We start from the raw sequence: 12,171 nt of genomic DNA on the forward strand, positions 1-12,171 counted from the left end.
GGCCCGTGCCTGGGCTCTGCGCCCCATGCGTGGGGGCTGCCTGGGGAGCATCTCCCACGGGGTGCCCGTGGCCCCGGCGCTGGGCCCGCCTCAGAGCGGCCAGCATGCACGCCTGGCAGGGGCTGAGAATCGGGGCCTGGAGCCCCACGCCCCAGGAGGGAAGCTGCGGACATGGGGGGTGTTGGTGAGGGGCAGCAGGCTTGCGGCATGTCCCAGAATGCCTTCTGAGAGCGAGGGCCTTCCTGGGCAGCCCAACCCCCTCAGCAGGCAGAGGGTGGCAGGCAACAGGAGACCCTCGGGTAGAGCAGGGCGCGGAGGACTCGGGGTGCGTGAGGCTGGTGAGGGGCCGCCGGCTGGGCCCCAGGGCCGGTGTGCTACCTTTCTCCCACTTAGTGAGCCCCCGGCCCCCGCCCCCTGGGGGCCCTGCTGGCCCTGCCTGAGCCCTGAGCTGCAGGTCAGCGGCCCGGACTTTGTCCTCGGTGGGGTGATCCTGAGCCCACACAGGCTACACCCCTCCATCCTGGCTGGGGAGGGGGTGGTGGGGGTGGGACCACAGACACCTGCCTCCCTCTGCAAACTTCCACCTCGGAAGCCTTTGACCTTCCAGAAAGTTCCTCCTGAGCGTGGGCCCCACAGCCTGACTCCTGCAGGGGGAGAGGCCACGCTGCTCGGGAGACCGCCCTGCAACCCCACCCGGCGTGCGGAGCCAGAGGCGGGTACAGGCCTTGGGATCTGAAGGCCGCTCGCAGGACCCACATCCTGGGCGGGTCCCTTAGCCGCTCTGGGGGCTCAGGGACACCCTCTACCTCTCGGTGCCTCAGTTTCCTCATCTGCACAACGGGGATGTTGAAAGCCCCCCGTCACTGCCCATTCCGGGTGCTGCCCCAAGCCCAGGAGCCAGTGTGTGGCCGTGTGAACGCCCTGTCACAGGGACACCAGGACAAGCACACCCTCCTTTCTGTCCACTGGAGGCCAGAGAAACCCCCACCTTGGACCTCGAGGGCCTTCTTCTAGGGGGCTTCGCCACGGCCGCCCAGGAGTGGACAGGGGCCGGGCAGGAGGCGCAGGGACTCCAGTCAGAGAGACGGCCACCCCGGCGGGGCCGGCTGTGGGAGACCATTGCTGAGGGCAGAGCTGGCTGTCTGCTCCAACCCCAACCCCTCAGAGAGTTGTCAGCTCAAGTGTCAAAATTAAAAAACGGGGGACAGTGTGTGTGTGATGGACAGAGGGGTGGGGTCCCCCAGGGGCTGAGGCAAATGACAAAACAGACGGGCAGCTCTGGCCGGCAGGGGGGCAGCCTGCAGCGGCCGCTGGGGACTTCTGCCCCCCCCCCCGCAAAGTCTCTCTTTCTGGGGCTTCCCCAACGCCCATGTGGGCCTCACTTTTCTTGCCCTCCAACTCGGGGCCCCACAAGGTTCCCGGGGGGGGCAGGCACCGTTGGGGACCCGGAGGGCGTCCCGCGCTGCCTGGCCTCCACAGCCACCTTGGCTCACTGTGCCGGGCCTGGCCTGTGGGGGAGGGGGCGCATAACTTAAAACGTGCTCCCTCGCCGGGACCCCAGCCCTCTGCAGGCGCTCTGGGCACGGGTGGGCTGCCTCCTCTTTCCCCCAGGAGAAGTGGCTGGCTGGGTCTGTGGAGCACCCCCTTTCTGAGATGGACACCCCCTTTCTGAGATACCCAATGAGCACACCCAGGGCTCCCGAGGAGGAGGCTGGGACTCCCGGAGCTGACTTAGGTGTACACACCCGAGTCCCCCTAAGACCAGGCCCAAAAAGGGGGCAGCAGGGGCAGTGGGGTGGGGACCCCTGGAATGGAGGGGTGCGCGCAGCGGAGCCAGCAGGGGAGTGGGAGCGGCAGGGGCCTCAGCCAGAGGGAGTGCGCCTCCACAGCGCATTCCTGGGTGACAGCTGGTGATGGATGGCAGGGAGCGGAGGTGCCTGGGGCCGTCGTGACTGGTGGGCCCACCCTGTGCTGGGCAACCCAGCCCCGCAGCCAGCCTTTCCTGCTCCCGGGCCCCAGCCTCCTGCAAGCCTGGTCTGACACCCAGCCGGGAACGGGGGCTCTGGGCAGCTTCTCAGCACGGCGTGGGGCCCAGGTGGGGTCACTCCCAGCCCCGGGCCTTCCTGCTGCTCAGGACTCCATGTCCAGAAGAGCTGGCCGGCCAGGCGTATGAAATTCTATCCAAGGCTCCATTTCCTCCGCATCCCCCAGATGTCCTCCCAACCGGCCCCGAGAGCCTCTCCTCTCTTCTCCCACAGCATTTACGGTGACCGATGGCAACGTTGCCCTTAACCCTGTGACCCACCCTCCAGGGGCTGGCCACTGTCTTGGGCTGGCAGTCCTTGGGCAGGGACCGTGCCCACCTGAACCTCAGGGCCCATGAAATCTGGCCTTAATCAGGTCCCTGTTGCACGACACGGTCCCACATGTGGGAGGTGGGAGGCGGGTACCCTGCAAACCTCCTGGGCCTCCCGCAGCGGTGGGGGCACAGCCTGGGAGCTGAGAGGGGACTGTCTCACGGTGGGGGCAGGGGTGCTAAGCCTCCTGCCCCCACCGCACTGCAGTGGGACCTCATTGTGCAACAGTCCCCTGCTCCGTGCAGACAAGAGCTGCCCGGGAGGGGACCCTGCAGCCAAGGCCTACCCTTGGCCCTGGGCGGCCCCCGGCCCCCCTGGCTGTGTTCCAACTGGGAAAACGGCCTCTTTATCTCAGCCGCCTCCTGAACTGCAAACAGCCACGTGTCCCCCAGGGGCCACTCTTGGCACACATGCCCTCTGCCCCATGTCCCAGGGTGAGGTCCTTCACCCTCAAACTCAAAGGGGGGCTGGGGGAGAGGGGAGGGGTGCCGGGACAGCTCGGACCCATGGGAACCACTCCCGGGGGCGGGAGGGGATGAGGGGACAGTGGGGGTTGGGGTCCGAGGCCCTGGGGAAGGAGGGGGCACAGCAGACAGACAGGCAGACACAGGCAGCTAAGAGGAGCTTGGCCTGGGGTGGCCCAGCGGGCTCTCTCCCCTCCTTCCTCACCTTCTTCCTTGGTGACAGAAGCTGATGAACACAGAGCTGACAAAGAAAAATGGGGTGGAGGGCAGCAGACCCCCTTCATCCCCCCAGCACTGCACTCGCACGCCACAGCCATAGGTGGCGTCTCTCGGGCCTATCCCCCAACCAGCACACAGGGACACGCGTGTCTCAGGGCTCGCTAAGGGGTTCCAAATCCCTAGGAGATGGGTTCCTGGAGGGGCGGCCTCCCTCTACCCCCAGGTCCTCCTTCCCAGGCTTCCTTTGCCACCCCCGCCCTCCTCCGGCCCCAAGACGCGCCCCCGGGGTGGCAGACACTTCACAGCAGGACCCCGGCCTAAGCCGTCTGCGCAGAGGCACGTGTGAAGGGAACGGTCCCCCAGCCGGCCTAGGCACCACTGGGGAGCCATGTGGCTGGAGCCCCACGCCAGGCCCCCCCACCCCCCGCCGTTGGCCTCCCCAGGGTCTCAGAGCCTGACTGACACGGGGCCTCTGTGGAGGGAGACCCCCCTGGACCTTCCGTGGCAGGGGCTCTGGGAAGGCAGGACCTCAGACCCTGTTCGGTCCGTCCGTTCCGGACCGCCCACCACGCTCCCGGAGGCAGGGAGTCCGGGTGGGACAATCCCTGCTGCTGGGGTCACCCTCCAACCTGTGGCCTGCGGTGCCAGGGTGGTGAGCCTGAGTGTAGGGGCAAGGAAGGGGGTCCCCTCTGGCTTTTCAGGGGTCTGTGGAGGACTGACCCTTGTTTGGAGAGGCCCACTGGCTCGGCCTGAGACCCATCCCAGAGGCCACCCTGCACCCCCCAGGCCCTCAATGGGAAGGGGAGGTGGAGGCCAGGTCCGCGGACCCCCACACTCTCTGCGGGGACTCGGGGGGAAAAGGCAAGGCCAGGGCGCCACACGTGGACTCCGCCCCCAGGCCCCAGAACAGAGCCCCAGTGTGTGGGCGCCGGGGGGCTGGGGGGAGGCCGGGCAGCCGGTCCCACTCCATAAACCCTGGCCGGGAAGCCGCCGATTCTCCGTGTTGACACAGGGGTGATATCACCGCCGGCCAATGGGGCGCCGCGGGGGCTCTGTGTGCTTCTCCTGCTCTGGGGGCCCAGCACACACAGGGCGTGATCTGAACGCCACCTGAATAAACCCACGGGGCCCCGCTTCCCCCCACCCCGGGCCCCTCGCCTTGCCTCGCACGTCTCACCAGAGGGGCGGGGAAGGGGGGCGGAGGCGTCAGGCCCACACTCTCCCTCAGCCTGGGGCCCCCAAAACCCTGTTCCCCAGCACCCCTGAATGCATGGGCCATGTCTCTGTCTTCTCTGGCAACCCCTGCAGTCACGGCCCCCCAAGGCTGCACCGTGGGCCGTCTCCTGGGAGAGTCTGTGCTCCCCCATCGGTGCCCCCAGCCCCGGCCGCAGCCTGTGCAGGCAGCTGAGAGCCCCGCAGTCGGCCTGGAGTTGGGCCTCCATTCCAGGCATCCCACCCCCTCTCCCTCCTTCTGCTCCTTGCTCGGGCCCCAACCCCGGGAATGGTCTTCCCGCCATCCTGCCTCCCCCCTCCCGCCCTCGGGGCCGCATACCAGACCCACAGGCTCCAAGCCCGGCTGCGGCTGCAGCAGCCCCTCCGCCCTCCGCAGCCCTGGGGGGCCCGCTCCTCCGCCTGCAGGGAGAGAGCAGGGGCAGCGGCTCCATCCTAATCTACCGCCCCCCTCGTCTGGCTCCAGCCCCTGGGGCTCCCACCAAGCTGAACCCCAGGCTCTTGTGTTTCTCTGAAGCAGAACCCAGGGCCTGCACCCCCCAAGGGTCCGCACGGTGCCCCCGGCCCCCTCTCAGCCCCCCGCACACAGCACCGAGGGGCGGGCGACGCGGGCGGAGGCTCTGGGCGGGAGCGGGGCGAGGGCCCCCTGCGCCTGGCGCCCACGTTTGTTTGCTGGTCCAGCCCCAGGCCCTCGCTGCTCCCCTCGGCCCGGCTCCCCGCCTGTGTCCGGCCAGGTGTTCGGTGATGGGGCCCGGGCTCCCGGAGGACAAGGAGCTCAGTGTCTGCTTTATGCGAGCATGGCGCTGACACGGAACAGAGTATCCAGTGACCGCTTCCAGGAAACGGCCTGGGGCGGGTGGAGGCGCCACGGGGCCCCTTCCCAGCAAGCTGGCCTGCAGGTGGGCTTCCAGGAAGGGGCCCCGCTGGTTCCCCTCACCTCTGGAAAAGGGCCAGACGTGTCACCGGGGCAGGCTGGGGAGAGGTCCAGAGAAGGCAGGGAAGGGGAAAGGCAGGGAGAGGGGACAGAAAGGAGGGCTGCGGGCGGCCCCGGGCCAGGCCTGGTGTGGTCAGCACTGCCTCGGGGGTGCCCCAGCTAGGCGTGCTCCTTCTAGAACCTTCCACTCCCTCTCCAGGGCCATCTAATCGCCGGCTTGTCAGGTCCAGCCCAGGCATGGATCCTGCAAACGAGGGGAGGCCTGAGCCCAGGCGGGTCTCGAACCAGCAGCTGCTGCTCCTGGCCCCAGGTTGGCGAGGAGCTGGCGGGGCCCCCAGCCTGGTTCCCTGCTCCCTCCACTCTGGGCTCAGCCCCCACCCCCAGCTCTGGGAGGAGGGGAGCTGCAGCCTCCCCGGGAGCCTGGGCTGGGTCGAGGCCCTCAGGCAGTCTCTGAGACCTCCCAGGGTGCGCCAGAGTGAGGTCCCCAGCCTCTCCTCGGGCCTGTCTCAGGGATTTCGGTTCCTTTGTGTTAGGGACATTTCTTTCTGTCCCCATTCAGCGGTAAAACAAGTGTCCTGACCCCGCCCCGCCCCCCAGCTGCCCACAAGCCCTGCCTGAAAGTGGGTTCCTGGGTCATTAAATCCAGACCAAGACACGAACCCACACAAAGGCATGAGACACACACAGCCAGACTCAGACAGACGTCCACCCTGCAGGGGACACGGTCCCACACAGGGCTGGGCCACACAAAAGCCGGCAGGCCCCACCGAGTGTTCCCAACCAGGACAGGACCCACAGCCATGCCTGAAGCAAGATAGCATGGAGGGACCCCGGACAGGGACCCTCGGTGACGGCCACGGCCACACAGCTGTGCACACCCAGCCTGGGACAGGGAGACTCAGGCTGCACACAGGCCATGGGCCACGTGGAAAGGCGCGCACATGTGCAAGCGTGTGAACACATGCTAACACAGGACACCAGGCACACATGCGGGCACATGGGGAACATGCGCACATGCCCATGGACACCGGACACACAGGGGCACAGGGAGCGTGCACATGTGGGCGCATACATGAACACAGACACGAGCGTCCACAGATGCAGGGACACACGTGGGCACAGGGGAACACACTGGGAAAGTGGGCTGCACACGTGAACAAACTGTGACTCACGTGTGGGCATGTGTGGACACAGGGACACATGAGCATGTGCGTGTGGATACGCAGGCCAGCACACAGGCATGAGTACACACGGACACAGGGACACATGCGGACAGACAGTGAGTCCTGTCCTCCCGGACGGCCTGGCCTGCTCGGCCTCACCCCTGCATGGAGCACAGCCAGCAGGGAGGTCTAGGTGTGACAACCAAGCACTCCCGTGCTGGGAGCCTAGCAGGGGTGAGCAGGGCCTGAACCCCGGCCCCCGGCCCTGGGCTCCCCTGACTTCCCGCACAGACGCCCTGGCTGCTGCCCGGCCCCGGCCCCGGCCCCGGCCCCCACCCCGGCTGGGGTTTGGAAGTGAAATTCAAGCCCCTGTTTGCTTCACAGACACTTAAGTCAGCGCAGGGGCCCTTTGAAAGTGCCTTCGGGTGGTGGGGGCGCCAGGAGCCAGTCTAACAGCCCTCTCTAAGCCCCTTTTCTAAAAAGCAGGAAATCGGGCTGGGCCAAAGGTAAACATTCCAGCCTGCGGTCCCCAGCGCCGCGGAGGGCCCCGCGGGGCGGGCGGGCGGGCGCGGCCTGTTTGCAGAGCCGGGCCTTGGCCTGTGGCTTCTTGCCCCCACCTGCCTCCGGCCCCACGCGGACCCCAGGCCTCCGCCGGGCCCCTCCAGGTACTCAGGTTCCTTCCCTCCTGGTGCCGCTGAGAAAAACAGGCTCCCGCCCGGTGCAGACCCCGGCTGGGGAATTCAAAGGGGGCCGCTGGGGGCGGCGCTGGGGCCTCCGCATTCCCCTGGTGAGTGTGGGGAGCAGCCCCACCCTCCCACATTCCAGCCCAGATGTATGCTCGCTCTCAGAGGGCCTGGGGCTCGGGGCTAGGGGGCCCAGAGCGGGGAGGCTCAGAGTGTGCGCGCCATGTGACTCTGTCCCCAGGACCAGGAGAGGGTCCCTGCACCCCAGGGAAGCGGCCCGACTAACTCCAGGCCCCCTGAGGGTGGCTCCCCCTCTCCTGGGCACCCCGATTCCCTGTGTTTCCCAGAGAAGGCTTCCAGCTGCCCCTCTCCAGGCCCCCCTCCCAGCCCACGGCTGCCACCCTCGGCGGTGCCCACGCTGCTGTCCACGGCCTGGCTGCCCAGCCTTCACCCTCACGGCCCAGCTTTGCAAAGCTTGAGTGGAGACATGTGTTTGTTAATAAAGGCCACTGACAGTCCTAACTCTGTGAAGACTCTCACGGACAGTTCCTTCAGACCCCTGTGAAGCCCACTTGGATGAGTGGGTGGGCCAGTGACCTGGAGAGGGCACAGCCTTGCCCGAGAGCAGGACCTGGCACCGACGTCAGCCTCCCAGGGACATGGCAGACCCTGAGGGCACCAGCGCCTGGCCTTCCCGAAATGCCTTTGCCCAAATGCACACTGTGGTGACCACCGCCCCGCTGGCCTGGGACTGTCCTGTCCCCTTGTAGCCCTGCACGGCCAGGAGGGGCAGGGGGTCCAGAGGGGAGCGCGGACACCGGGGGCCGTGGGGACCTAGGAGACGAGCTGGGGTGTGTATCTCAGGCTTTCCTATCTGGTCTTTATCTGGGGCTGAGGCATTTCCTGGCTCAGTGCAGGGAGGGGCGGAGGACCCCAGGCTCATATCCAACAGCTGCTTCCTCCCGCTCCAGCCTCGGCTCCAGCGGGGGCCCAGGGGGGCTGGGAGGCCCGGACTCGGGGGCTTAGGGGCGGAGCGCCCGCCCAGCCTGCAGGCCCCCAGCCCAGCCAACCACAAGCAGGGGGGCGGGGGGCGCACTTACACTCCACAATCCTAGGGCTTTGGTGGCAAGACCCCTCAGCTTCCTCCCCTCCGCCCCCCTCCCCCAACTCTTCACTCATAGCCACCCTGCTCAGCCTGCCTCCCTCCCCCTTTCCTACCTCCCTGCCCCCCTCTGCTCGCCTAATACCTGGCTATTGAGAAGCTCACCCCCACCTCGGACGCCCCACTCTGCCCCCCTCATTGGAGCTGAGCTGACCCCCTGCACCTCCAGGGCTCCCCACAGCAGGGGTGGGGGCGGGAAGGGACATCTGTGTCCCCTTGAGCTTGGGGCTCCCAGGACCGCTGTGCTTCAGCAGGGCGGGCAACAGCGTGGTGGGGTCCGGGCCTATCAGGCCCTCCCTCCCCTCCCTCCCCTCCTGCAGGCCTTTGGGACTTGTGGCCAGAATGGGGAGGCCTGGGTGTCGTCCAGGAGGGACTCTGTGTGGCAGGACTCAGCCCCCAGCCCTCCTGCAGGGACCCCTGGTCCCGCAGCCTGCAATGTCATGTGATCTTCCACCGCCCCCCCCAACACGAGGGCCCCTTCCCATCCCTCATGATTCCTCCTGTCCTCCTCTGTCCCACATGTGCTGTTTGTGTCCCCCGCACCCTCCCCATTTCCGAGGCGCCCCCAGGAATGGAGTGGAGACCAGAGTTCTGTAACGGAATTTATTGATGAGGCCGGGACTTCTGGTGAAGCCCCGGTGAGGAGGGACACAGGCAAGATGGACAACAGTGGAATGCTTGCTGTCGCTCCCGGTGGTCGGAGCTTCCAGACTAGGCAAGGGGGGGGGCAGGGCCCCACACACACTACTGCCCCCGCTCTCCCCGAGCATGGGCGGCGGGGGTCGCAGAGGCAGCCCCGGCCAGAGGCGGCCGGGCACACTCGGCAGTGGCTCATACACACGCTCAGGGGCTCGAGGCCGTGGGGCCGGGACTCCAACCAGTGCAAACGACTCATAGTGCAAATTGATGGGGGGCGAGGGGAGCAGAGTCCCGGGACCTGAGCCCGCTGAGCAAGGACAGAGAAGAAAGGCAAGAAGTGAAAAGAGAGAGAAAGCTCGGAAAAGAAGGAGAGGAGGAGGGAGAGCGGTGGTGACGGGGACGCTGCAGGGGGGGCTGTGAGATGGTGTCACTGCGGCGGGGCGGTGCTGCGCGGGAGCTGCTCGCTTCCGGTGGTGCTGGTCGCAGGCCTCGGTCCTTTGGCTTAACCTGCAGAGAGACACAGGACATGTGGGCGGGGGCAGGGCGGGGGGGGCGGGGCGGGGGCAGCTTCTGGACTGGGCTCCCCGCTCACCTTCCAGAGTCGATTCCTGAGCGGGTGGCGTAGTGGTTCCGATTGCAGCATATTCTTGAGTCAGAGCTACAGGGACTTGAAGAAGTCCGGGGTCCGAGGCCCAGGCATGAGCTGGGTAGCACCATTTCTGTGGGCGGGCGGGGACAGAGTGAGCGCTGCGGGGCGCGCACCCTGCCCCGCCCCGTGTCCCCATGGGAGGGGCCGCTCACCTTGTCGTAGAGGGTTCTAGAAATCCAGAGAGCAGCGCTGTGTCGACTCGTTCCGGAAAGCCAAGGGGCAGAGACCTGCTGGGGCCCTGCTCCCGCAGTGCCAGCCGGGATGTTCTGCGGGAGAAAAGACCGGTCAGGAGGGCGGTGACACCAGTCAGTGGGTCTGGGGACCACGCCCAGCACCTGCACTTACAAGGAAGGCCGGACGGCTTCACTGTCCTCACCGTCACACCGGACCATGTCATGTCATTCTGAGCACCTTCTGGCGCCCGGCCTTCGGGGGCTGGCAGGCACGTCACCGCCACGAGAGACCTGGCTGGGGACAGTGGAGAGAGTCCTGATTGGCGGGCAGAGGCCACGGGCGGGGGTCAGGCTGGCCCGCGGGCTGCACACTCACCTGGTCTCCAGTCTGAGCAGAGGCACCGATCCCTGCTCCGTCACCGCCCACAGGCCCGCCTTGACCACAGGCTCCGGAGGCCAGCGCCCCTCCTGGACCGCGCCAGGCTGCCGCGCCCCACCCTGCCTGCGCCCTGCCTCCCTCCCCCACTCTCATTCACGCCACCCTGCCCGCCTCGCCTAGTCTGGTCTCGCCTGCGTCCTTGACTCCCCTGGTATTGGTCTGTCTGCCATGCCAGTCCCAGGGGCTGCGCCCCTGGGCCACAGTGCCACACGGGAATGGCGGCTCACAGGCTGGCCCCAGCAGCCTCCTTGCTGCAGAAATCTCTGGAGCCGGGACCTGTGGCCGCCATTCCCTCCAGGTGACGCCCTGCTGCGGTTCCCCGCGCACTGTGCCCTCAGTCTCGCTCTCCTGCCCTCGAGGCTCCGGCACGGGCCTGGGGGGCCCGGCCAGAGCGCCTCCTGTACCTTCTCCTGAGTGAATTGCAGTGGGATGCGGTGGCGGCTGGGGACCCTACTGTGTCTGGAGTCCCCATCTCATCCTGTCCTGTCTAACCCGGGCCTGGAATGTCCCCGCAGTGATGGAGTTCTGCGGGCCCGCGTCCCCACCCTCACTGGCAGCCCTGTCTTGTCTCCGCTCTGCTCTCTTGAAATGCTCTTTCCACCTGGGACGAGCCCGTGGCCGCCCAGCCTGCCCCGTCTCAGCTCCCCCTGAGATGGTGTCACCTGTACTGCCGCTCTGCCCTCGTCCTGCTTCGCTGCCGGGCGGTCAGCCGCTTCTCCTCGCCGGTCCTTGCTCCCCAAACCTCCTTCTTGCAGAAGGCCAGGGGAGCGAGGCCGTGAGGGGAAGGGACTCACCTGCCCCGGCAGAGAGCTCTCTGCAACTGCCTGAGGCTGCCAGCTACGCCATGGCCCGGGTCGAGAGAACCCCTCTCCAGCTCTCCCTTGTCCGCCAGCCGCCACGTCCTGAAACCAAAATTGACCGGGATGAATGCCTGGCTCCCCCTTCTTCCCTCCGCACCCCTGGCCGGGGCCCTTCACACCCACACTAACAATGCCCTGCCTCCAGGAGCCCACGCCACACTCCCGCCGCGCTCCCGGGCCCCAGCCGGTCCCTCAGCCCATGGCCTCTCCTGCCAGACTCCAGGTTTCCAAGGTGATCCTTGGCCCAAGCAATCTTCCCCGAACCCCAGTTCCCCATCTTCCCCTGGTTTCCCCGGCACCCCAGCTTCCCTGGTTACCCCTCGGCTCCCCCGCTTCCCCAGTTTCCCCCGGGCTTCCCCATCCCAACCCCACCCCCTCCCTCGCCCTGTTCCGAGGCCCTAGCCCGGGCTTTTTCTAACTGGAGTGGCCCCACCCAGAATTCCCGCCCCTGCTCTGCCAGCCAATCAAAGCAGAGCCCGTGCTTGGGGCCACCGCCAGTCCCACCTCCAGCTGGGACGGTCCAGCGCACGTACCTCACCCGATCCGAAATTCTCCAAAGACAGCCTTCCCCGCACCCTTCCTTTGGCAAGCGGTAAACAGGGCTTGGCATTGTCCCCAAGTGCCCCCCTCCCTCCCGCTGAAACAGGCGGGTTCCCTCAGGGCAGACCACGCATGCTGCCTCTCACCCTCCCAGCTCTGGGTGGCCACCCTGCCCGTGGATCGGGGGCCCGGCAGCACTCGGGCATTTGGGCGGCACTTGGAGTCACTTCTGCCGCCTCTGTGGCTAAGACCACACGTCCACCCTCGGGGCCCTGGGATCTCTGGGGAGCAGTGGCGTGGGGAGTGGGAGTGGGGCTCCGGGCTCCGGGTGTGCCCAGGGATCTCAGCGGGCTTCAGTGGATGACCAGTCCCCAGCTCGAGTGCCTATTTGATGGTGGTGGTCACGGCTACAAAAGTTACCGTGGGATAGGCTCCCGCTTCAGTTGGGGAGCCTTCGGTCCCCCCATCGCCAGGTTCCCATGCCGTGGGTGCGGCACGCCCGCCGTGCTCCGCGGATCGCGGGCACGCTCAGTGTGACTCCCGCCGCCTGGCAGCTCCATCCCCGCCGCCCGTGGCCGCCCGCCTGCAGCTCTGGCAGTTCAGAAACGGAACAAAGAACCTTGGCCCACACACCCCTGGAGCGACTACCCCCATGGTGG

At 67.2% G+C, this 12,171-nt stretch overlaps 1 long non-coding RNA gene across 1 annotated transcript; it reads right to left on the bottom strand.

The window, feature by feature from the left end:
• Nucleotides 1-8,801: 8,801 nt before the first annotated feature.
• LOC150017341 (uncharacterized) lies at nt 8,802-11,286 on the bottom strand. Its single transcript, XR_016514356.1, has 5 exons — nt 10,050-11,286; nt 9,846-9,968; nt 9,653-9,766; nt 9,444-9,570; nt 8,802-9,358 (listed from the first exon to the last, which is right to left on the bottom strand). It is a non-coding gene; the product is annotated as an uncharacterized LOC150017341 (long non-coding RNA).
• Nucleotides 11,287-12,171: the final 885 nt, after the last annotated feature.

This window comes from Furipterus horrens, unplaced genomic scaffold, assembly GCF_987537825.1.
Source record: "Furipterus horrens unplaced genomic scaffold, mFurHor1.1.pri manual_scaffold_2, whole genome shotgun sequence".
NCBI classification, from domain to species: Eukaryota; Metazoa; Chordata; class Mammalia; order Chiroptera; family Furipteridae; genus Furipterus; species Furipterus horrens.